This window comes from Acipenser ruthenus, chromosome 54 (assembly GCF_902713425.1).
Source record: "Acipenser ruthenus chromosome 54, fAciRut3.2 maternal haplotype, whole genome shotgun sequence".
Lineage (NCBI taxonomy): Eukaryota > Metazoa > Chordata > Actinopteri > Acipenseriformes > Acipenseridae > Acipenser > Acipenser ruthenus.
In genome coordinates this window covers 3,080,073-3,107,129 of record NC_081242.1, presented here as the reverse complement: position 1 = coordinate 3,107,129, position 27,057 = coordinate 3,080,073, and the positions used below count along the sequence as shown (strand labels likewise).

General features: G+C 39.4%; 1 protein-coding gene across 2 annotated transcripts in view; it reads right to left on the bottom strand.

Moving 5' to 3' along the window:
• LOC117398055 (zinc finger protein RFP-like) overlaps positions 1 to 4,472 on the bottom strand; it is a 35,276-nt gene extending 30,804 nt beyond the window's left edge. For both annotated transcript variants that reach the window (XM_059016813.1, XM_059016814.1), the window contains exon 1: positions 4,360 to 4,472. The gene's annotated coding sequence lies outside the window, so the exon portion shown is untranslated. The remainder of the gene's footprint in view (positions 1 to 4,359) is intronic.
• Positions 4,473 to 27,057: the final 22,585 nt, after the last annotated feature.

Sequence of the window (27,057 nt, the reverse complement as noted above, 5' to 3'; positions counted from 1 at the left end):
TGTTTGTTCCTGTTTCCTGTTTTAGTTTTGTTTTCTTTAAAACCATTTATTGTGCAATAAATGCTTGCATCAGCGCTTCATCCTGCAGTACTGTGTTTGTCTCTTCCTGGTCTGACATCACCACCAATCTATTCATGACAATAGATAAGTGTTTTCATTTGATTATCAAAGAAAAAAAAAAACTTGCTTTTTTTGCTTGCCTGTTTTTTGCTACAACCGAAGTGTAAAACTTAAATTTCTCAGCCACCATAGACCAGTGGTTTTCAACCTTTTCTTCTCAAGTACCAGTGTTTCCAGCTGGTGTACCAGTAACTATGTGCAATCTTAAACTGCAACATCGACAGTGGATAATTGCAAAGCATACAACATGACTTATTTAGATTTTCAGAAAGCTTTTGACAAAGTCCCGCTTAAAAGATTAAACCTCAAACTGAACGCAGTAGGATTCAAGGAAATGCATGCACATGGATTAGGGAGTGGTTAACATGTAGAAAACAGAAAGTATTGATTAGAGGAGAAACCTCAAAATGGAGCAAGGTAACCAGTGGTGTACCACAGGGATCAGTATTAGGTCCTCTACAATTCCTAATCTACATTAATGATTTAGACTCTGATATAGTAAGCAAACTCGTTAAATTTGCAGACGACACAAAAATAGGAGGAGTGGCAGACACTGTTGAAGCAGCAAAGGTCATTCAAAATGATCTAGACAGCATTCAGAATTGGGCAGACACATGGCAAATGAAATTTAATAGAGAAAAGTGTAAAGTATTGCATGCGGGCAATAAAAATGTTCATTATAAATATCATATGGGAGATAGTGAAATTGAAGAAGGGAACTATGAAAAAGACCTAGGAGTTTATGTTGACTCAGAAATGTCTTCATCTAGACAATGTGGGGAAGCTATAGAAAAGGCTAACAAGATGCTTGGATATATTGTGAGAAGTGTTGAATTTAAATCAAGGGAAGTAATGTTAAAACTCTACAATGCCAAGATACAAATACAAATACAAGACCTCACCTAGAATATTGTGTTCAGTTCTGGTCACCTCTTTACAAAAAGGATATTGCTGCTCTAGAAAGAGTGCAAAGAAGAGCAACCAGAATTATCCCTGGTTTAAAAGGCATGTCGTATGCAGACAGGCTAAAAGAATTGAATCTATTCAGTCTTGAACAAAGAAGACTACGCGGCGATCTGATTCAAACATTCAAAATCCTAAAAGGTATAGACAATGTCAACCCGGGGGACTTCTTTGACTTGAAAAAAGAAAAAAGGACTAGGGGTCATAAATGGAGATTAGATAAAGGGGCATTCAGAACAGAAAATAGGAGGCACTTTTTTACACAGAGAATTGAGAGGGTCTGGAACCAACTCCCCAGTAATGTTGTTGAAGCTGACAACCTGGGATCCTTCAAGAAGCTGCTTGATGAGATTCTGGGATCAATAAGCTACTAACAACCAAATGAGCAAGATGGGCTGAATGGCCTCCTCTCTTTTGTAAACTTTCTTATGTTCTTCTTATGTTCTTATGCTGGTACAATGTAAAAAAAACCCCCAAAAAAACATGACGGGAGTGGGACTAAAATGTGAACGTTTAATTGGCGTAGTTAACATCAGCCTACGCAAGACAGCATGCGCTGGTGTTAGCCCGAGTACTAAATGTGTTAGAACAAAGTGGGCTCAAAGCCAGCCCCAAGAAGGCTCAAATCGGGCAACCACAGGTAACATACTTGGGTCACCTGATATCGCAAGGAAAGAGAGACATGGCAAGTGACCGCAGAGAATGCACACAGAACATGCCACGACCGCATAACGTGCGGAGTGTGAGGCAAGCCTTGGGGCTGTTTAATTATTGTAGACAGTACATCCCAGAATACACCACCATTGTAGAAGCATTGCAGAAACTCGTCACTGGGAGCCCCGGACCCTTTGACCCAATCGACTGGGGCCCCGAACAGGAACACGCTTACACACAGATGAAACAAGCCCTAACCAGTGCGCCCGCACTGGGCATACCCTCTCAGAACAAACCCTTCCACCTGTATCATAGTATCAAGTTTGGGTGCTACAATGCTACATTAATGCAGGAGCACAGGGGCAGGATGAGACCTATAGCTTATTACTCTACTAGACAGAACATGGTGTCAGCTGGTATGCCCGTCTGCATGGCAGCCATCAATTGCGCCGCATGGGCAGTAGCGCAGACTGAACCCCTAACCATGGGAGGCAGTTTAATTGTACATAACCCACACACTATAATCAGTCTACTGAACTCTGGCCAACTCAAACACGTGACCGATGCACGACGGGCCAAGTGGGAAACGTATTTGTTGCCCCCATCAGTACAGGTGGTGCATGACACCGGCGCAAACCCCTCAGAGGGGATTTTATTTATTTATTTTTTTAAATTTAGTCGTTGCCAATTAGTTTTTATTGTTTTCTCCCCAATTTGAAATGCCCAATTATTTTTAGCTCACCGCTACCACCCCTGCGCTGACTCGGGAGGGGCGAGGATGAACACACGCTGTCCTCCGAAGCATGTGCCATCAGCCGCCCGCTTCTTTGCACTCTTTTTGTGCACTCACTAGCTTCACTTTTTTACCTTTTGTATATAATATGCCATATAAAACTCAGTCCTTATCCTCAGATCAACAGAAAAACACAGTCTGACTAGATGGCGCAGACAGAGATAATTAATTCACTAGTTTCTCATTTCTGACTTTCACCTTTCACTGAAGGCCTAGGTTCCAATCTGGCTACTCAAGTTAAATGATTTTGGTTGGTAAGCGGTCTCAACTACCTACCCCCAAGACAAACAAACTGACAGAAAACGGACATTAGTGTGATCCACATCACATCACATCTCAAGACTTGTGTGATTATTTTGGCAAGCCATCTTAACAAGATACTTTGAATAAGATTTTCAAATGATTTCCTCCAGTTTCCAATTTCCCATTTCTGAATTTAGCAATCCCAGTATTATTTGAGGAACTTCATTCAAAACCTAAACTCTGCACGGGTGAAAAACTAGCAGGAACTAAGCAAGTCAATCACATGACAAATGACATCAGTGTAAGGTGTGTGTGCGAGCCATTGGAAGTGTCTGTTTCTTCTCCTGTTTGTTTGTTTGTTCAGTGGATCTTGTGATATTATAGGTAGTTCATCCAGAACTTCAATCAGAAACTCTGCACAACTTAAAACTAGAAGAAACTAAGAATGTCAAGCAGACAAGCTTTTTTTTTTTTTACTAATGCCTTCATCCGTGTAATGTGTTTGACAAATGGGTGTGTGTGTTTGTTGAGTGGAACTTTCAGTTTTGTATTAAAACTTCTCTTAAACTCTGAAACTCTGCACAGGTAAAACATAACTGGTATTTTATACTGTTATCTAAAAGCATATGGACTTGTGAAGTCATCTTTTTGTCTATTTTCTTGCTTCATCAATTTCGGTGAGCTAGGGTAAGCTGTCTATCTCTATATACTTCTACACTTCCTGGTCATTTTTCTTTTATTATTTATTTAAATTATGAAACGTTGTTCTGCTCCATTTTATGTTTGCGTATAGTATTTCTGTATTTGGTGAAGGAAATTTTAACAGTTGAAAACACCAAAAATATCGACTGGTGGAATAACTCCCCCCCCCCCACTGCTCTTCAATGAGTGATGAGTGTTTAGTGATAAGCTGTATTAGACACAATCATGTGCTGTACATTTATATGTATAATCGCTTGAGACCAAAATTGCAATATTTAATTCGCTTTAATTATCAATTAGTTTTTTTAAATTTAATTTTCAATCAGTTTCTGCAGTTAAACTTCCCACACGACACAAACCTTCTCTCCTGTGTATAAGTGGGTCATGTGAGTAGTCCAGATCCAAAGGCACCAATGCTTGTTAATAGGCAAAACATGGATGTATTGTAATTTAAAGAAACATTACCAGTAAATGACAAATGCATCTGGGTTGTTTGTGTGTATTTTATTTGACAAGTGCTTTTCATAAAAATACATTTTCTGTTCTCTGTCTGATTTGTGTGACTTGCATGGGTGGCTGGTTTCTGTTAGGCTAGTTCATCCAGAACTTCAATTAGAAACTCTGCACGGGTAGAAACGATAAGAAACTAAGAATGTCAAGCAGACAGGCTTTTTTTTTGCTAATGCCTTCATCAGTGTAATGTGTGTGACAAATGGGTGTGTGTGTTGAGTGGAACTTTCAGTGTTGTATTATACTATGTACGTAGTTCAGCCACTTGAACACAACTTCTCCTAAACTCTGAAACTCTGCACAGGTAAAACATAGAAGAAACTAAGAAAGTCAAGTAACTATCATTTGCTTTAGTATTATTTTGTTTGTCCTACCTGAGGAAAAAGATGAGAGTCCAGTAGAAAAATGTTTTGAAAGAATGTCCTTTTCACATGTCCCTCTTGAACAATTTTAAAAAGCACCTTCAGTCAGCCACCTTTTAGTGTGTCTGCACTGTTTAGGCAGATAATAATCTTTACTATGGAGCCTTACTGTCCAAAGTGCAACCTGTTCCAGAGAACAGTCAAAGTGAAACTAATTTATTAACGTCAGAAGCTGCCACTGGTCTAAACCTAAAGGTTGGATTTGTTTTTACAGCTCTTCAATTTTGAGTACACAAGAGAAACAGATACTTCCGATAACTCTCACACACACATTACAGTGATGACCACAGTAGTCAAAACATTTACCTGCGTGACTTGGTTTCTCACAGTTTGGGATTGAGTGAGTTCTGGATGAACTACCCTCTAAGGCAGGGGTCTCCAAACCTGGTCCTGGAGGGCTTCAGGGTCTTCTGGTTTTCGTTTCAACTGAGCTCTCAATTACTTAATACAACCAGTTATTGTTTTAATTAGTCAAGATTAACATTCCAGATCTTTAGCCATTGATGATGTAAAGACACCTATAAAACCTGCAGGATAGGGGCTCTCCAGGACCAGGCTTGGATACCCCTGCTCTATGGCATTGTGTAAACTAGAGCTGCAGCAAACACGTTCGTCTGGAATTCAGAGAGCCCTGTGGCGCTCGTAAGTTTTCATAAAAAAGGCTTATGGAGCTTGCATCTTAGGATGTTAACAACATATTAACAAAATTTCAAAAAGTCAATGGTATGCAACCTCTGAATGTAACTGTGTATTATTTGGATATTATCTTAGATGGATTAGTTGGTTACAGAATATGGTTTGAATACAGATTGGACAAAGGTGCAAATCATTTGTTCTAATGGAAATTAGAATTATTCCAAATGCGTCTATTATTCCAAATTCTTTTACTAAAATTACACCGCTTTGAAAGAATGACTGGTAGCAAAATGACCTTACCTATATATGTATTGTACATGGTAAAGAGGGACGGGATCAGTGCTCGAGTCTTGGTGGAATGCAACGGAACGGCGTTCCTGCACTTTTTTTGGTAGCTGGGACGGAGTTCCGACACTTTTTTGGATCCTTCTCTCCTCTCTCCATTACTGATGTCTCCAGCCTATTGTTGAAATCAACTACTGCACGAAACCAACTATGGTGGTCTTCCGTCACGCTCCATAAACCTGATTACAGCTGGTTCAAACTGCCGCTGCTAGGATCCTTACCAGATGTAAAAAAACATGATCACATTACCCCCTGTCTTGCCCAGCTGCACTGGCTACCTGTAAAGTTCAAGATTACTTTCAAAATTCTCCTGCTTGCCTACAAGGCCCTTCATCACACAGGTCCTGAGTATCTCTCCAACCTGCTGACCCGCTATGTCCCTGCATGCAAGCTGAGGTCCTCTGACTCTAGCATGCTTGTTATACCCAAGCAAAAGCGCCCCACTCTCAGAGCGCTCTTTTAGCTTCATGGTCCCGACTTTCTGGAACTCTCTCCCAGCTTTAGTGCGTGCAGCTCTCACAGTCGCTCGCTTCAAATCAACTCTCAAGACCCGCTTGCTCTCTCTTGCTTTCAATGCTCTTTAAGCCTGATATCTGTTATTAGCTGTTGTCTAAATTGCTATTTCAGGTTTTTCACTCCATCTTATTCGTATGATTCTGTATGACACACACATCCACAGGATGTGTTTAGAATTCACATCCTAGTCCTGTATTTAGTGTAACATGCCTGTAGTTAATGTATTTGCATTGTAATCTGCCTGTAGTTAATATATTTGCATTTTTTTTACTGTTTGTATTTAATGTACTATGCCCTGTATTTAATGTATTATGCATTGTTCCTCACTATCTTGTAAAGCGCTTTGTGATGGTGGTCCACTATGAAAGGTGCTTTAATAAATAAAGATTGATACCACTACACCACTGATAGTAATGTCTGTTAAAAACCGTAATGGGATACTGTCCTACTTTTCTGTCGTTAACAAGAAGCCTAAAAACAACTTTGACAGTTGAGTTAAATCTCCATATTTCCATAGAAGTGTACAACACTGTATTTATTAACAATAAATACATAAAAACAGCAGGGGTGTAACTGTTACAATATGTACACTTTAGCGCTGTACCGTATGTGCATGTTTGTTATATACATTCATGAAGACCTTTTGTTTTTAGTTTGATATATGTTTGAAACACTAATCTTACCATATATTAAAGTTAAGATGAGTAACATTTATTTTGGGTTTGTGACCGCTGATTTATATACACAATAGTTAGAAATGACAAAAGCGAATGTAAAAAAACATAAAATATTAAAACCGATGTGAGGCAAGGTTGCCCCAATTGTTTCTGCTAACTTGGCTTGTGTTAATAATAAATCAGCTCCTTCAAAAGCTGTTTGCTGAGCAGAAACAGAAATAATATTCTTGATAAACTGTTTCCGGACACGGATACATGCAGTCATAGATACTGTATATGTCTTCGTGCTTTTAAGGCATTGCGTCAACTCATCGGTCCTCTTCATTGGCACCGTTGTCTCTCCCCCTCCAGCACAACGCAGAAACCAGCCACCGGAGTCCCATCCTCGCAGTACAAGCACGCTCCATCCGGCATTCGTCTGTGCAAGCTGACTATCCTCTTGTAGCTGGACATAAAAAAATGCGCAGGATAAATTTAACGACCAATTCGTTTAAACAACCAATTCTATTCTAACAACACATTCATATTATTATTGGTTAAATCAGTTAGTTGTCAGCCCCTCTAAAGCAAATATTCATCCCCTCTACATTTGCTTTTTTTTTTAAAAAAAAAGAAATTATATATGCGCACAATCTTCACCAATCTTTAGATATATTTTGTGATAAGACTTCCAGAGAATCAGTTCATCTTGATATATTCACTGGAACTGGAATTGTACTTTTACTTATCAGGAACACATTTATTTTCAAATGCAACACACACAACTTACATAGCTGTGGAAATTTGGGTAATTTATCATGACAGCGCAGTTTTTTTTGTTTTGTTTTGGTTTTTTTTTTTAACAAATTAGAGGCTAATTATAAAATTAAAATGCTTCCTTTTTTGTTTTTAATAAAATTACATGTTCCTTAACAAGGCTTTTAATAGTATATACTTTTAATACATCTACAACTTATGTCGCTTTTTTTAAATAATAGGATAGGACCAACGAAAAACGTAATTAAAATAAATTCTGCTTGTTTTGTTTTCACTGTAAAGCAGACATTTGACTGTATTGCCTCTCTTATATGTCAGCACATAGATTGAACATATACACAACTTTTTGATAAAGGTGACCAGTTTGCAGTTGTTTGTGATGCATTTTAAAACAAATGTTAATATGAAGGAATGCTAAATACATCTCTTTGAGCCACTGCAAGTATATTGTATACTCATTAAGTATACTCAAAGTAATTTACATTTGTTCATTGTGTTTTTCTATATGCTATTTGAGTTTCATGTTATTCATTCCTATCCTTATCGTGGCTCTGATAATTATTTGTACACTTGATATAGAAATCCTTATTGGATCCAGTATGTATATATGACAACCATACAAACTTCTTACGATGTCCAAGTAATACACTAACATTAAGAACATAAGAACATAAGAAAGTTTACAAACGAGAGGAGGCCATTCAGCCCATCTTGCTCGTTTGGTTGTTAGTAGCTTATTGATCCCAGAATGTCATCAAGCAGCTTCTTGAAGGATCCCAGGTTGTCAGCTTCAACAACATTACTGGGGAGTTGGTTCCAGACCCTCTCAATTCTCTGTGTAAAAAAGTGCCTCCTATTTTCTGTTCTGAATGCCCCTTTATCTAATCTCCATTTATGACCCCTGGTCCTTGTTTCTTTTTTCAAGTCAAAGAAGTCCCCCGGGTTGACATTGTCTATACCTTTTAGGATTTTGAATGTTTGAATCAGATCGCCGCGTAGTCTTCTTTGTTCAAGACTGAATAGATTCAATTCTTTTAGCCTGTCTGCATACGACATGCCTTTTAAACCCAGGATAATTCTGGTTGCTCTTCTTTGCACTCTTTCTAGAGCAGCAATATCCTTTTTGTAACAAGGTGACCAGAACTGAACACAATATTCTAGGTGAGGTCTTAATAATGCATTGTAAAGTTTTAACATTACTTCCCTTGATTTAAATTCAACACTTCTCACAATATATCTGAGCATCTTGTTGGCCTTTTTTATAGCTTCCCCACATTGTCTAGATGAAGACATTTCTGAGTCAACATAAACTCCTAGGTCTTTTTCATAGTTCCCTTCTTCAATTTCAGTATCTCCCATATGATATTTATAATGCACATTTTTATTTCCTGCATGCAGTACTTTACACTTTTCTCTATTAAATTTAATTTGCCATGTGTCTACTTCATATGCTATATCCACTATGCATTCCATATTGGCAACCTCAGCAGCCAAAGGTAATACTATGCAGCGTTTAATCAAAAAATGGCTGTGTATTTTTTCACACAGCTTCTTCACTACATGTCACGGTCTAAAACAGGTATTTCAAGATTTTCACGATTTAAACATAATATTTATTCCTTCTATATGGATCCAGCAGCCAAAGTTAATGTCAACAGTTCTTCCACTGCAGTGGAATCTTGTGTTTGTTCTTCTCCATGATATAGCTTTGACCAGCAGAGTATTGGTAGTATGCAATACACACAGCTTTTATCCATCTAATTAGTATAATAGACAGCAAGCCGAACCTAGTAGTGCTCTGGAAGACGCCAACTACTAGACAGGTCTGTACCCTCCCCCCACCGCTCCTGCTCCCACTACCACTGCACCTATCTGTCTCACCTGTCCTGCTATGACTGTTTGTCATGAAAAAGGGTTGTGGTCCCGTAAATAATAAGCACAGTACTAAACACAGAGACACATAAATGGACACACACACGATCACAAGTCCAAAGTGAGTGCTCCTAGTGCATGTGGTGAATACAATATGATATGTGCTACAACTGGTGAAAAAGTGGTGAAAAGTTTTAGTGTTGGTCGTGGGCGACAGCTCTGTATCGTCTTAGCCATCTAGTCTACGTGAACAAATAACAATGAACAATGATTTAGACAGACAGACAAAACAAACAAAACACTCAGGGTTCTCTCTATTAATACACAGGTCCTTTCGGTTTCAGCGTAACCATAATAAGGAACTGTGGGAAAGTGGTAATTGGTAGCAGGTGTATAGCAGGTGCAGTGCGGATGCAGTTATCCCAAGAACAAACAGACAAAGTACGGGTGAAATGGTTTGTTTTAATGATTATAAATCCAATGGGCTGATGACCAGCCAGCAAATAATAATGAGCTGGCAATACACAACAATGTGTATTGCTGTGGCAATGTGCCCCGCCCCTGTGTGTTTTCTTGTGTTTTATGTTGTATGTTGCATGTGTTAATGTTGGTGTATAGATATTGCTGCACGGGATATAAATGGGTGTGTGTAGCACGAGTGTTTAAAATGTATAATTGTATTTAGGCACGGGGATTGCACTTCACTTCACGTGCATTTAAAGTAGTTAATAATAGGTAAGCACGGGGTTGTACAGATTTAGTTCACGTGCTGGGATTCAAGTGAATAATTAATTGGTAATTGAATCCCAGCACAATTGTATATATAGATGCACGTTTCACTCACACGGGGTTGTGTGTTCGGTGAGTGGAGAACGGGTGTGGGGAAGGAGGAAAAGTAAAGTATACTAAAAGAATAATTGTTATTTATTTATTCTTACGCACCGTGTTTGTTTGTCTGTTCATCCACTGTTTGTTTAGTGTTAATCCGTTTTGTTAGTCTATTTATTTTGGCCTCAAGTGCCATGTCCTGTTTTCTGTTTAAACCTTTTATTTTACAATAAAACACTGAGCACCAGAGTATGAGGGGCCAAACAGGCCATAATTCATATACTCTGTGTATGTAGTACTTTGTTTTGTCTGTATACTATATTGGTTTGCGTGCGTACTATAAGAATATAAGAAAGTTTACAAACAAGAGGAGGCCATTCAGCCCATCTTGCTCGTTTGGTTGTTAGTAGCTTATTGATCCCAGAATCTCATCAAGCAGCTTCTTGAAGGGTCCCAGGGTGTCAGCTTCAACAACATTACTGGGGAGTTGGTTCCAGACCCTCACAATTCTCTGTGTAAAAAAATGCCTCCTATTTTCTGTTCTGAATGCCCCTTTATCTAATCTCCGTTTGTGACCCCTGGTCCTTGTTTCTTTTTTCAGGTCAAAGAAGTCCCCTGGGTCGACATCGTCTATACCTTTTAGGATTTTGAATGTTTGAATCAGATCGCCACGTAGTCTTCTTTGTTCAAGACTGAATAGATTCAATTCTTTTAGCCTGTCTGCATACGACATGCCTTTTAAACCCGGGATAATTCTGGTTGCTCTTCTTTGCACTCTTTCTACAGCAGCAATATCCTTTTTGTAACGAGGTGACCAGAACTGAACACAATATTCTAGGTGAGGTCTTACTAATGCATTGTAAAGTTTTAACATTACTTCCCTTGATTTAAATTCAACACTTCTCACAATATATCTGAGCATCTTGTTGGCCTTTTTTATAGCTTCCCCACATTGTCTAGATGAAGACATTTCTGAGTCAACATAAACTCCTAGGTCTTTTTCATAGTTCCCTTCTTCAATTTCACTATCTCCCATATGATATTTATAATGCACATTTTTATTTCCTGCATGCAGTACTTTACACTTGTCTCTATTAAATTTCATTTGCCATGTGTCTGCCCAGTTCTGAATGCTGTCTAAATCATTTTGAATGACCTTTGCTTCTTCAACTATATTGGTTTGCGTGTGTACCGTATTGGTTTGTGTGCATATTTATATTGGATTGCCTGAATAATATATTGATTTCAGTGTGTGTGTATGTGACAGGATTGACCGAGGTTTGAGACTCAGAGACAGTTTTAAGTTCAAAAATAAAGATTTTTAATAAACAAAAATACAAAATAAATAGGCACAAGGGCCAAACAAAAAGGTTTCTAAGGCACAAAATAAACACAAAACGAAACTTACAAAATAAGGTTTCTAGGCTGGGCGTTGCCTTCGCTGGATTTCAGCACAAACACAGCACAAACAAAGCACAAACAAAAACACTCTTCTTCTCCTTCCAGAACTCTCCTCCCAAATGGGAGGCTGAGGCCTCCTTTTATGCCAGGTGGCTGGGTCCTTAATTGGATGATTAATTAACTGATTGCTCCCACCTGACACAATCAATCTGGGCAGGGAGGAGAATTTAACTCCTTCCCTGCCAGTATTTCTAAGGGCAGAGCCCTGCTCTGCCACAGTGTACTATATTGGTTAGTGTGTGCAATATTGTCTGAATATATTGATTTGCCTGCATAAAATATTGGTTTATGCATATTCATTACTGGCTTCTGTGACATTTAGTGGGTGGAGATTAGTCAACAGACAATCAACAACAACCAAATACCTCATGGGAAGATTTGGAGAGAAACACATTTTTGAAAGCTGTCATCTGAGCAAGATATAACAGATTATTTTTTAAGTATTGATCACACAGTGTCCAGTATTGAAACTGTGCAGAATGATGCTACTCAACTTGAGCAAATTCATCGTCATCTTGGAGATCATCTTCAGTTGATTTTTGAAATTGTTAGTTTCCTTGCCTCTTACCATTCAAAATCAAGCTTTCATTATTCTTAATCAACTACTTAAAGCATTAATTTGCCTGTATGAACAACTTCAAGAAAGAATATTGTGGCTAGAAAGAAATGAAGAATTTCTCATATTTGCCCCTTCCACAGACCAGAGAGGACTGATTCCTGGTCGTTTTTTCAGTGAAAGCCTGGAAGACAGAGGAAGCAATTATTTATTACATTTATCCGTTTAGTACAAGTTATATTAGTTACATCTTAACTCCAAACACAATATTTTAAAAAGTAAATATTTTAACATCTAAAGTGACATAGTGGTTTTAAAAACACTGCTATCTACTGTATTTCTTGGCTTGGGATTAGATATCCCTGCTGCTTTAAGCACACTGCTTGTTTATTAACTGTATATTGTACATAAAGGTTATTAACGGTCTATCATACATTGAGTGATTCTGTTATTGCATTGCTTACTCATTGCTTACTTGTTTAATATGCTCCAGTGTGTATTACAGTTAGCCTATTAGTTACTTTACTTACACAATGCAAAGGTTAATGTAATAGGTTGGAGTAAGTTTTATTGGAATAAGATTACGTTTTATCAAGCTATGGCTTATTACAGGAACTGTTGTGAGGAAACGTAAAAGAAAATGAGGTTAATAAAGCATTTTAGTGTAATTTATGCATACTAGCATGCAATCTTGCCAATCATTTCTCATATCTTAGGTCAGGGATGGCTAACTCCAGGCCTCGTGGGCTGCAGTGCCTTCTGGTTTTTATTCTAACTTCAGGTCTTGCTTTTATAGATCTAATTATTTGGCTACTGGAAAATATTTAAGGTTTTATGAGATATTTTCCAGGATATTTTACATACTGATGATTCAAAATAGGCACTTGATTGAAGGTTCAGTATCTGTATAACACTTAGGCCAGAGCAAAAGTATTATTCTTTCTATTTTATCAAATAATTCAGCCAATAAACTGACAGCTTGGTTGTTACAAAAACCAGAAGACACTGCGGCCCACAAGGACTGGAGTTGGCCACCCTTGTTTTAGGTTGTAAGCAAAATATTTCACCAAATACAAAGAAATCAGTTTAAAATAAAATGTATTAATACTTTCAGGTATCAGATACCTAGGAACCTTTTGGAAAACTTTAGCGATCTTGGATTTTCCTGGACTTCCATTGCAAGACTTCTGTCTGTTGGAACACGCACCATATACCGACACCGTCAACGTTTGGGGCTCCTTACATACTCCAGCTTCAGCAACATCTCTGATTCTGAGCTTGATAATCTGATCCTTGAAATAAGGCGTTCAACTCCAAATGCAGGAGAGACATATATTTCTGGCAGCATATGTTCACGCAACATCAGAGTGCAACAGTGGCGAATAAGAGAAAGATTTGACCCTGTTGGAGTTATAATTCGTAGAAGGTCTGCAATTCAAAGAAGAATATATAGTGTTCCTGGACCAAACTATCTTTGACAAGTAAACAGTGATACATGTCAACAGTGGTACAAACGTCTGGTCCTGGAGAGCCACAGGGTCTTCTTGTTTTCACTCCACCTGAGGTCTTAATGACTTAAGAGAACCAATTATTGAATTAATTGGTCTAAATTATCACTTATTTCCAGGTCTATAGCCCTGGCAAATTTGAAGTTGCCTATAAATCCTGCAGGATTTATAATGATATATTATAGATGCACTACAGGTCAAAAGTTTGGAAGCAAATACTTCTCTCTTTCAGTCATGCCTTATTACCTTATGGTACAAATAGCAGAACATTTTTCTTATATCAGTCTGCTTTCTTTTTGCCATCCTTACAAAAAGGTTTAACAGCCACCTTCAGAAGTTCTTAATGAAACTGAGCTCCTGACAGTGCACCTGTTTCCATATATAGGGCTCTGAAACACTTGGTAATCTCTGATTGGGTCTTTCTTTAACCAACAGAATTTGTACAGGTAGAGTATGAGGTCATCTAAAAGGTTCTTGGCTTTTTAACATATCACCACGGTCAGGCAAAAGATGACGGATGACTGTTATAATTTTCATTGATCATGAATGTTGGCATGTATTTGTAGTTTTACTGCATTATAACATACAATAAAAACATGTGTAAATATACTTTTAATGTACTTATCTAATTATTTTTTTTTGTGCTTGATTCCAAACTTGACCTGTACCCTACGTGTTTGTATATATACACACCTGTTCTACCACACGTATACCTTTATAGTTACTTTTCTAAAAATTAGGAGCATATGACTCATATTTTTATGCATATTGTAATTTCTTTCTTTTTTAGGCACATAGACAGTAACCATAAACTTTTATCACAGAGGTTTGTTTTTCATGGGTGTGTTAATGGTTACAGCCGGACCATAGTGTACTTAAAACCAGCAAATAACAATACTGCATCAACAGTTCTCCACCTGTTTGAGGAAGGGCTAAGGAATTTTGGCTTACCTCTGCGGGTTCGAGGTGATGCAAGAACTGAAAATGTGCAGGTGGCAAGATACATGATAAACGAAAGAGGGTCAAATTGTGGAAGCTTTATAGTGGGACATAGTGTTCACAATCAGAGAATCGAACGCCTTTGGGCAGAACTGAATATTGAAATAGCTATATTAAGAACAGTTTTGACTATACTTCAAAGACTGAAATAGCCCAAAAAATTCACAATTCCTTATACAGAACTTACTGTAACAAGTTTTCCAACAATGTGAACTCCTTGTCTAACAACACAAACTGACCTGTCATTACCTTTAATATTGAACATTTCAAATCATGCTCTTATTTTCATGTGCTTAAAACATTATATTTTTAATTGAAACATAAACTATATACTACACACCATATGGTATTTTCTATAAGAATGTATCTCTTGGTCAGTGCCATAACTATATTTAACATCAAAGGCCAGATTAGTTAATACAAAGTTTCAGATTATGAACAGTAATTCTTACATCAAATATATTATTTGATAAACAAAATCCTCAACTGACAAATAATAATAAAAAAGTGATTCTATCTGAAAAGAAAAAGATGCAGTATCTGATGTTCATTTCCAATGTATGCCTAAGGACCTACTGAATTCGAGCAAAATTTGACCAATTAACTAGGAGTGGTTTGATTGACCTCTTGAAGGATTTGGAACCAAAAATTAATAAGGCAGTAGTTCGAATGCCACCACAAATGTTAGGTCCTTAGTTACCACAATAAAACAAGTCATCTTGTGATTTTTTATTACATACATAAATTTACTCATGTGTCTTTTATGCCTGCCCAAACCCTGGAGAACTCTGAATGGCAAAGTCCATGTTCTTCTTAAAGTCCTCATATTCCTTGTGAACTGTTGGTAAACGCAAAACATTAGCACATGTGTTTGCAGCTGGGAAAAGGTTGCTGCTGTAAATAAATTCAATGGATGGCTTAGTTTCCCATCCTAGAGCTGGAGGATAATCTGTGCCTGTGGCAAAAGCCAGCATTTCTCCAAGTGAAACTCCAGTTTCCTCTTCTGGGGAAGAAAAAAAAAATTAATTGGTAAGATATTAAGTGACGGTCTGAAAGGTTCCAAAAGTTTAACATTAACAGAATGGAAAACCATTTAACTTGGTTACAACGCATATCGGCGCAATGTTTTCTGTAAAAATAAACACTTTTAGTTACACTTTTGAATAATGGGCAAAAATCCTAATTAATTCCTACATGTGTAAACCCTAACTCAAACCCTAGTCTGTAATCCTATCTCTAACCTTAACCCTTTTATATGTGAACAACATCAGAACTCAGAGGAAGTGCAGATGGTCTTCAGGTGCTCATCCTTGGGTTGTTCTGTAGGAATTTGTGCATATTAATAAGTGTGATCCAATATTTTATGTAAATATTTGCCAAAATATTATAAGGCTACATACAGGATTATTCCGTTATAAAAATACTATGTTACATGTACGATATTATAATACAATATGCTAAGAAATAAACAATATCTGCTCGCTTGGGACAATAAAATGACTATCATCCCAAAAATAGCCTGATACAATGAATAAGCCACCTCTATTTACTGTTTGTATAAAATTAGGACAATACAAACCCTGTGCATCTATCAGATAATCTCACCACCATCCTGTGACTTGAGTGAGTCTGCCTTTTGTTGCTTCCCTGACTCTCCAGAATGATAGAGAACATCTGATCAATGTCTTGAGAGGTAAGTTTGGTCTCTATGTGGCAGAAGGCAGGTTGAAATGCTTGAGGAAACTTCTGGATTGCATCCAACACACCCAGGGTAGAGAGACCCAACTTGAACTTGTAAATAATAATAATAATAATATTATATATATATATATATATATATATATATATATATATATATATATATAGTAATAAGACTCACACCACTCACAGTTCTTTGCCCCTTTAAGAATAGACCCAGACACAGGAACAGATTTTTACTGCGCTGACGCACTGTATTTTAATAAACAGAATAAACAAAACACAAAATAAACACCTAGCTCTATTGAGCACTAACTGAACCCGCAGGAACCTCAACTAAACAGCAGGACGGCTAAGCCGTTTACCTGCTAAACACCAAAAACACTCTGTTCTTCAAACTTACTTCTTTGACCTTTTCATGACTGCTTAGAAGCAGCGTACCCCTCCTGCCTCCTTCTCCTAAGCAGCCCTGAGCAGACTGACTGCCTCTCTTAAATACCCTACACCTGGTTCTGATTTACAATTACCACCAGGTGCAGGGGATAATTAACAATCACATAATTAACTAATAACAGCAGCAGTGTGGAGTAGTGGTTAGGGCTCTGGACTCTTGACCGGAGGGTTGTGGGTTCAATCCCCAGTGGGGGACACTGCTGTTGTACCCTTGAGCAAGGTACTTTACCTAGATTGTTCCAGTAATAACCCAACTGTATAAATGGGTAATTGTATGTAAAAATAATGTGATATCTGTAAAATGTGAAATAATGTATAATGTGATATGTTGTAACAATTGTAAGTCGCCCTGGATAAGGGCGTCTGCTAATAAATAAATAATAATAATAATAATAATAAACAATTAAACAATTAAACTAAACAAATGTGCCTACGCACATGTTTTCTGCAGGGAGGATTTAACCCCCTCCCTGCTGTCTTACAATATATATATATACAGCTCTGGAAAAAATTAAGAGACCACTGCAAAATTATCAGTTTCTCTGGTTTTACTATTTATAGATATGTGTTTGGGTAAAATGAACATTTTTGTTTTATTCTATAAACTACTGACAACATTTCTCCCAAATTCCAAATAAAAATATTGTCATTTAGAGCATTTATTTGCAGAAAATGACAACTGGTCAAAATAACAAAAAAGATGCAGTGTTGTCAGACCTCGAATAATGCAAAGAAAATAAGTTCATATTCATTTTTAAACAACACAATACTAATGTTTTAACTTAGGAAGAGTTCAGAAATCAATATTTGGTGGAATAACCCTGATTTTCAAGCACAGCTTTCATGCGTCTTGGCATGCTCTCCACCAGTCTTTCACATTGATGTTGGGTGACTTTATGCCACTCCTGGCGCAAAAATTCAAGCAGCTCGGCTTTGTTTGATGGCTTGTGACCATCCATCTTCCTCTTGATCACATTCCAGAGGTTTTCAATGGGGTTCAGGTCTGGAGATTGGGCTGGCCATGACAGGGTCTTGATCTGGTGGTCCTCCATCCACACCTTGATTGACCTGGCTGTGTGGCATGGAGCATTGTCCTGCTGGAAAAACCAATCCTCAGAGTTGGGGAACATTGTCAGAGCAGAAGGAAGCAAGTTTTCTTCCAGGACAACCTTGTACTTGGCTTGATTCATGCGTCCTTCACAAAGACAAATCTGCCCGATTCCAGCCTTGCTGAATCACCCCCAGATCATCACCGATCCTCCACCACATTTCACAGTGGGTACGAGACACTGTGGCTTGTAGGCCTCTCCAGGTCTCAAGAGAAACTGATAATTTTGCAGTGGTCTCTTAATTTTTTCCAGAGCTGTACATTACACTTATGGGTCAAAGGTCCAGCATAATCATTTAGAGCGATATGACACTTTGACATCACCACTGTGCTATTGTGACTTCTCTTTTGAATGGCTCAAGGTGCAAATATAGGCCTTAACCATGTATTAGATATACATATAAGATATAGCAAAAATCACTCTAATTCAATTAATGTACCTCTTTATATTTCATATAAATCTCTTTAGAAGTCCAGCTTTAAAACCAACGCAGTTTGGAATGTAGGTTTAATGTTTAACTTTCCTCAAAATTGAAAAATAGCATAGTTTTAAAAACACTTTCAAAGATTGATGTAGAATCAACTAATAACTGCAGTGCAATAAAACCACATTCAAAATAGAACACTTTACATTGTCTGAACACCTACATGCATACCTTGCAAATGCACTGCTTGTTTGCCCAAAGAAATACCAGTTTGTAGCTTCTTTTACAAGCTGTTTATGACCTTCTAGAGAAGTCACATGACGCAAACACCCTGCTAAACTGAGGAAATCCTGCTTCTAAACTTTGCGCATCAGCAATCTGAAATACAAATTTAGCATTTCTCAATTTGTGTTATACTGATACTAGTCTGGATTTGATAATACAGTACACCCTCGCTATAACAAACCTGTTGGGGTCTGTGACAGTCTGGCTCGCAGTGGTGATGTGTGATGACGTCACGGACCAGGAAGTACAGAAACCAAACAACAGTGGATGGGCAGGTGAAGCTGAATGCTATTGCGTTCAGCGTAATTAATTAATCAAATAAACAAAAACAAAAGATTTAAACAATGAACAAAACACAAAACAAAAAGGCGCGATGGCCAAACAAATAGAAACAAGTATATTTGTTTAAATATAGCAATTGTTAATTTTATATGTTCTCGCACTCTCTCCGCTCTCCCGTACTCTCCTCTCTACACTCAACCCCGAGTGCAGAGAGCTGCAGGTTTATATACTCTGGCCGAGTATATATACATTATATACATTATGTATATATTACTTCAAGGGAAGTAATGTTAAAACTCTACAATGCATTAGTAAGACCTCACCTAGAATATTGTGTTCAGTTCTGGTCACCTCGTTACAAAAAGGATATTGCTGCTCTAGAAAGAGTGCAAAGAGCAACCAGAATTATCCCAGGTTTAAAAGGCATGTCGTATGCAGACAGGCTAAAAGAATTGAATCTATTCAGTCTTGAACAAAGAACACTACGCGGCGATCTGATTCAAACATTCAAAATCCTAAAAGGTATAGACAATGTCAACCCGGGGGACTTCTTTGACTTGAAAAAAGAAAAAAGGACCAGGGGTCATAAATGGAGATTAGATAAAGGGGCATTCAGAACAGAAAATAGGAGGCACTTTTTTACACAGAGAATTGTGAGGGTCTGGAACCAACTCCCCAGTAATGTTGTTGAAGCTGACACCCTGGGATCCTTCAAGAAGCTGCTTGATGAGATTCTGAGATCAATAAGCTACTAACAACCAAACGAGCAAGATGGGCTGAATGGCCTCCTCTTGTTTGTAAACTTTCTTATGTTCTTATGTTCTTACTTTTATTATGGCGCATTACTGTCCAAAGTGCAACCTGTTCCAGAGGACAATCAAAGTGAAACCAACTTATTAACATCAGAAATAAATGGTACATGTTCAAAGATTTGTTTTTTGTTCTTTGTAGTACAAATGTATGAAATCAGCTATTGAGAGGGTGAAAAACTATAACAAGCTAAGAGAGAGAAAGAGATAATGGTTCAAACTCAACAAGTACTGTGCTGGTTGTAGAGATAACATCCACAGAAAAAGGAGGCTATTTTTTTTTTTAAATGTGGTAATAGATGAGCAAAAAAAAAATAGCAAATATATTAAATGATTACTTTTCACAAGTTTTTACAAAGGAGGATACGGACAACATGCCCCACATGTCGATCTGTTCCTATCCAGTTTTAAATAACTTTAGCATAACAGAGGCAGATGTGTTAAAGGGACTAGGAGCTCTTAAAATAAACAAATCCCCTGGGCTGGATGAGATCCTCCCAATAGTACTCAAAGAAATGAAAGAAGTTATTTACAAACTGCTAACCAAGATCATGCAACACTCTCTTGACACAAAGGGTTGTACCGACAGACTGGAAAATTGCAAACGTAAAACCGATCCACAAAAAGGGAGACAAAACCGAACCAGGTAACTACAGACCAATAAGCCTGATTTCTATTATATGTAAACTTATGGAAACTATAATAAGATCTAAAATGGAAAATTATCTATATGGTAACAATATCCTGGGAGACAGGCAGCATGGTTTTAGGAAAGGGAGATCGTGTCTAACTAACCTGCTTGACTTTTTTGAGGATGCAACATTGACAATGGATAATTGCAAAGCATACGACATGGTCTATTTAGATTTCCAGAAAGCTTTTGACAAAGTCCTGCATAAAAGATTAATTCTCAAACTGAACGCAGTAGGGATTCAAGGAAATGCATGCACATGGATTAGGGAGTGGTTAACATGTAGAAAACAGAAAGTACTGATTAGAGGAGAAACCTCAAAATGGAACGAGGTAACCAGTGGTGTACCACAGGGATCAGTATTAGGTCCTCTGCTATTCCTAATCTACATTAATGACTTAGATTTTGGTATAGTAAGCAAACTTGTTAAATTTGCAGACGACACAAAAAATGGAGGAGTGGCAAACACTCTTGCAGCAGCAAAGGTCATTCACAATGATCTAGACAGCATTCAGAACTGGGCAGACACATGGCAAATGACATTTAATAGAGAAAAGTGTAAAGTATTGCAGGCAGGCAATAAAAATGTGCATTATAAATATCATATGGGAGATACTGAAATTGAAGAAGGGAACTATGAAAAAGACCTAGGAGTTTATGTTGACTCAGAAATGTCTTCATCTAGACAATGTGGGGAAGCTATAAAAAAGGCCAACAAGATGCTCGGATATATTGTGAAAAGTGTTGAATTTAAATCAACGGAAGTAATGTTAAAACTTTACAATGCATTAGTAAGACCTCACCTAGAATATGTTGTTCAGTTCTGGTCACCTCGTTACAAAAAGGATATTGCTGCTCTAGAAAGAGTGCAAAGAAAAGCAGCCAGAATTATCCCGGGTTTAAAAGGCATGTCGTATGCAGACAGGCTAAAATAATTGAATCTATTCAGTCTTGAAAAAAGAAGACTACGCGGCGATCTGATTCAAACATTCAAAATCCTAAAAGGTATAGACAATGTTGACCCAGGGGACTTTTTTGACCTGAAAAAAGAAACAAGGACCTATGGGTCACAAATGGAGAATAAATAAAGGGGCATTCAGAACAGAAAATAGTAGGCACTTTTTTACACAGAGAATTGTGAGGGTCTGGAACCATCTCCCCAGTAATGTTGTTGAAGCTGACACCCTGGGATCCTTCAAGAAGCTGCTTGATGAGATTCTGGGATCAATAAGCTACTAACAACCAAACGAGCAAGATGGGCTGAATGGCCTCCTCTTGTTTGTAAACTTTCTTATGTTCTTATGTTCTTATGACGAACGCGTCCCCCTGGTATTAGCCACTGATGCAAACATGTCACCCATCCTGATACGAAATACAGGTATGCATCAAGACTTTTGTATGCCTTGAGATCTTGGCCGGTGTATGGGGAGATGTTGTTTATTACATAGTGATATGTATATATATATATATATATATATATATATATATATATATATATATATACCGTGATGCGTAAAGTCAGGTTTGAGGTTTGATTTGCAAATCATCAATAGTATCCAAAGCAGTGGGCTTGTACCTCTAGTGGCTGTTATGCTTCAGTAAAATATGTACTGAATGCCTAGTGTACAAGACCGTGTAAGAGAAGTGCTATGGTAGAATATGTTTGAAACATACAAAATATACGCTAACACTAATCATTTTAATTTTGAAAACTGAGCACCATCTGCCCCTCCCCGCTCCAGCTCGTGTTATCCACAAGCAAACCTTTAATTTCTTTATTCGCCATCTCGACAGCATAGTTTTGTATAGCATAAGGCGTAAGCTGTATTGAAAGAAATGTCTTGAAACCCCTCTGCTGTTTGGGATTTTTTTGTTAAATGCCCAGGAGGACCGAAAAAAAGTTGAATGCAAACTGTGCAAGCAACTCATATCATGGAGGCATAACCAATCTCTGGGGTCACATGACAAGCGTAAGTTCATATTATTATTAATATTTTTAGTAGTAGTAAAATGTGACTGATAACCTGCTTGGAATGGTGACAGTTAAATAAACATAGGAGGCTGTGTGGTCCACCCCATCGACAGTAATTTAAAGACCTTGTGCAGAAGGTGGCCATCTCCCGAATTAATTAGGTGATTTAATTTGTTGCTAATCAGGAGATGGTCACCTGCATAAAAGTCTGCAGCTCATGCACTCAGGGTGGGTGTGTGTCAGGAGCGAGAGGAGCTGAGAGAGCGAGAGAAAACTAAACTTAAAAAAAATAACCTAAAGGATCAGTGAAGGCTATTGCCCAGCCTGATCGTGTTATTTTGTGTTGCAATATTTATTTTCGCCCTGTGAGCACTTTTTTTGTGTTAAAAATATTTATTTTATTTTTGTATTATTTAAATAAACAGCGCCGCCGCGTCTTTTGTTTTGAACTGCAGTATTTGGTGTCAGTTTGTTTTTAGTCCCTGCTTCTGACCTGATGTCACCGCCCAGCCACCCTGTCACACGTGGTGTTAGTAGTGGGATCACCAGCGCCTCCTGGACTCAGGTCAGAGTAGGGTACTGCAGTTTTTTTCATTTTTTTTTTCTATTACGTGTGGAGTGAGGAGGAAGAAGGATGGGAGGAAAACGGAGGATGGGAAGGAAGAAGAGCTGCAGAGAGCTACAACAACAACAGCATCAGCAGCTGAACAAGAGGTGGTGGTCCCGGGTGCCAACTCAATTTGGCCCCACGGACTGGGCAGCCGAACAGGAGCAGTGGAGGATGGCAGGGGCTCCCATGTGCGGCACCTGTGGTGAGTTTGGGCACATCCGGGAGGACTGCCCTTACTGTGACCCCCAGTATAAAGAGGCGTGGAACCAGGGTCTGGTGGGAGATGCTGCAGTGTGGTTCTGGGCAGTGGACCAGACCCGGCCACGTTCTGCGCCTGAGTGGGAGGAACCCAAACTTGCACAGCCCTGCTGCTAGAAGGGGAGGAGCCCCTGCCGCCTTCGCAGCCAGAAGAGGAGGAGCCCCTGCCGCCTTCGCAGCCAGAAGGGGAGGAGCCCCTGCTGTCTTCGCATCCAGAAGGGGAGGAGCCCCTGCCGCCTTCGCCAGGAGCAGAGCAGCAGGAGCTGCCTCTGCCTCCACCACCCGAAGGGGAGGAGCCCCTGCCGCCTTCGCAGCCAGAAGGGGAGGAGCCCTTGCCGCCTTCGCAGCCAGAAGGGGAGGAGCCCCTGCCGCCTTCGCAGCCAGAAGGGGAGGAGCCCCTGCTGTCTTCGCCAGGAGCAGAGCAGCAGGAGCTGCCTCTGCCTCCGCCACCACCTGAGGGAGAGGAGCAGGAGCTGCCTTTCCCTTCATGACAGGACGGACCGGGACAGGAGGCTGGCGGTCCGCAGCCGTCCTTGCATAGGTTGCTGAGCCGAGCAAGCGGGAAAACTGCTGGGCCGCAGCGGCTGAGAAGAGGGCTAACTCCAGCACCACCACTGGTCCTGGCTCCCGTCCTGCAATCGCCTCCTGAGGGTCCGCTGCCGCCGTCGCCTCCTGAGGGATCGCTGCCGCCCTGTCGTGCATCGCCTGGGGATGCCAGTTCGCCATCGCCTAGGGATGCCAGTTCGCCATCGCCTAGGGATGCCAGCCTTGCACCGTTCAGGGATGCCAGCCTCGCACCACCCAGGGATGCCACATCCACATCACCTGGGACTGCCTGCTGCTCCGCATTGCCTGGGACTGCCTGCTGCTCCGCATCGCCGTGAGGCTGCCTGCTGCTCCGCATCGCCTGGAGCTGCCTGCTGCTCCGCACCAGTTACAGGGTACTAGGGAGAAGTGGAGCTCCCGCTGCCGCCTCCATGGCCAGGGGCTCCCCTCCCGAGTTTGCCTCCCGAGGGTCGTTATGATTTAGTGTGTAAATATGATGGCGAGAGCCGTGCGCCGTATGTTTTGTTGTTGTTTATTTGTAATTATGTATATGTTTGACAGCGTAGCCAAAATATTTTGTAATGTTTGATAGCGTGGATGGGAAACCCCATAAACAGTAATTTAAAGACCTTGTGTAGAAGGTGGCCATCTCCCGAATTAATTAGGTGATTTAATTTCTTGCTAATCGGGAGATGGTCACCTGCATAAAAGCCTGCAGCTCGCTGTACTTGGGGTGGGGTAAGAAACTTGATGCTCGCGTCTGCCTTTCTACTCAAGGTTGTAAGCCTTGGCATCAGTAGCTCAGACAAAGACAAGCTTAGCTCAAGCTTATTTCACAGGTGTTTTTTGGTCAGCGTGACCCCAACCTAGCTCCCTTTTTACTCAGACTTACAAAGATATAATAATATTTCTACTGTTATAACAAAATAAACAGGAATATGGAATGCTCTAACAGAACTATAGGTTAATACAGAGCATATTAATACAGAGCATATTATATTAACAGAGGCAGAAGTGTTAAAGGCACTAGGGGCTCTTAAAATAAACAAATCCCCTGGGCCGGATGAGATCCTCCTAATAGTACTCAAAGAAATGAAAGAAGTTATTTACAAACCGCTAACCAAGATCATGCAACAGTCTCTTGACACAGGGGTTGTACCGACAGACTGGAAAATTGCAAACGTAATACCGATCCACAAAAAGGGAGACAAAACCGAACAAGGTAACTACAGACCAATAAGCCTGACTTCTAAGAACATAAGAACATAAGAAAGTTTACAAACGAGAGGAGGCCAGTCAGCCCATCTTGCTCGTTTGGTTGTTAGTAGCTTATTGATCCCAGAATCTCATCAAGCAGCTTCTTGAAGGATCCCAGGGTGTCAGCTTCAACAACATTACTGGGGAGTTGGTTCCAGACCCTCACAATTCTCTGTGTAAAAAAGTGCCTCCTATTTTCTGTTCTGAATGCCCCTTTATCTAATCTCCATTTATGACCCCTGGTCCTTTTTTCTTTTTTCAAGTCAAAGAAGTCCCCCGGGTTGACATTGTCTATACCTTTTAGGATTTTGAATGTTTGAATACTTGAAAGCTCCTCTGGGGGTGGTGACATCAGCGCTTGGAGCTTGTGCTGCTCAGCAAGCAGGGGTTGGGCGGCAAGAGGAGAAAATAGGTGTTGCTGAGAGAGATTTGCACAAAAGTAAATCAATGCGGTACGGTCGCTTCCAGGTGGAATTTGGATTCCCTTATCAAATAATGCTTTTAATAGTCTGGTGAAGGAAACCAGCGCGGCCGGGAACGCTTTGGGACCGGAGCTGAAGCAATGGAGGTAGATGCCACTGGAGGGATCGGGATGTTCAGTGGATTTTCAGGGTCGGAAGAAGAGGTAGGAAAATCCATGTTCGGTTTCGGGTCCGGTCTTGGTTCAATAATCCGTCGGGTAGTTTGCTGCAAGGTCAAAGCCAAATTGGGAAGTCGCATGAAAAAGGAGTCAGACAGGCAAGGTTTAATTCACGATAATCCATTTTAATATTCTGTTTCTCTTTCTCTCTCTATACAGGCAAAAAGCAAAACACAAGAGAAAGAGTTGAGCTATGACTGGGTTTAAATAGGGAGTTGATGATAGACAGATGAAATTAGATAGGAGCGAAGCTGTGGGTCACGCCCCCCGAATTTCACAAAAGTTAACATATACTGTAGTTCCTGTCCTCTATTATAAACTAAACTTTTCATTTTGTTTTTTAGAAAGTTTAGAAAAGAAGATTAATGAACTGAAGCAAGGTGAGTTCATTGGAGTGATCAAGGAGAGTTCATCACATTCTAATCAGATTTGATCAGAAACCCAAACTTTCCCAACTATCTTAACAAAGCACTCTTTGTTTGTTTTCTAGAACGTGACAAACTTCAGAAGAAAAATGGCAAGTTGTATTCATTTTAAACCCCGGAGATGTACCCTACTTAGCTCAATCCAGAAGGTTGTCATGCTGATGCGCTGGGGAGGCCGCACTTTGGTTGATCCCCGGAGCCAGCATCGCAGCCGTTGTGTGTGCTGATGCGCCAGGGAGGCAAAACAAGCTGATCCCTGGAGCCAGCATTACACTTCAGCCATTAACACCAGACAGAAGGATATCTACATCATCATATGGAAGGAAACGTAAATGGAGGGAGACACATATGGATCACATTAGTTTACTGTAAAGCTACGTCTTAGTTAGTGCTTATCTTGGCGAGAGCCGAGTTCAAATCAGCATGAAGTTTTAACATCTACTCTCGTGTAATGGAAATCATTTATATATATATATATATACACACACACACAGTGCACTCCACTTAATTGCATATTGGATAACTGCATACTCCATTTAACTGCATAGCAATTTCTGGGTACTACAAATGTGCTATTTGTTTACATAGTATTGCACTCTGCTCAAATGCATATCTGATAATTGTATAATTTACTTAATTGCATGAAAGATAACCAGAGGATTTCGTACGTGCCTGTAAACTTAGTTCTGAAAATTGCATTGATTGAGGAGTTGACCACAAAGAACTTGACTTGCCACCCCTCCATTATTCTGCAGCATTAGACCTTAGAGGCAAACGGAACTTCATCATATGACAGCTTTTGCAGCTTTCCGGCTCTTATTCATAAGAAACTGTTAAAAAATCAATAAATTCGTACTTCAGCAAGGAAGCCAGCAATTAAGTAGAGATGGGGCATTTGAAACCTGCTATTGATACCATTAGTTATGCTTTATGCAGTCCTGAAATAATAAATATATACTGTGTAAGCAATAAGGCATGATTGGGTGTGTGATATACTCAAATATCACCACTCCCCGTGTGCGTTGCAAATCATTTAT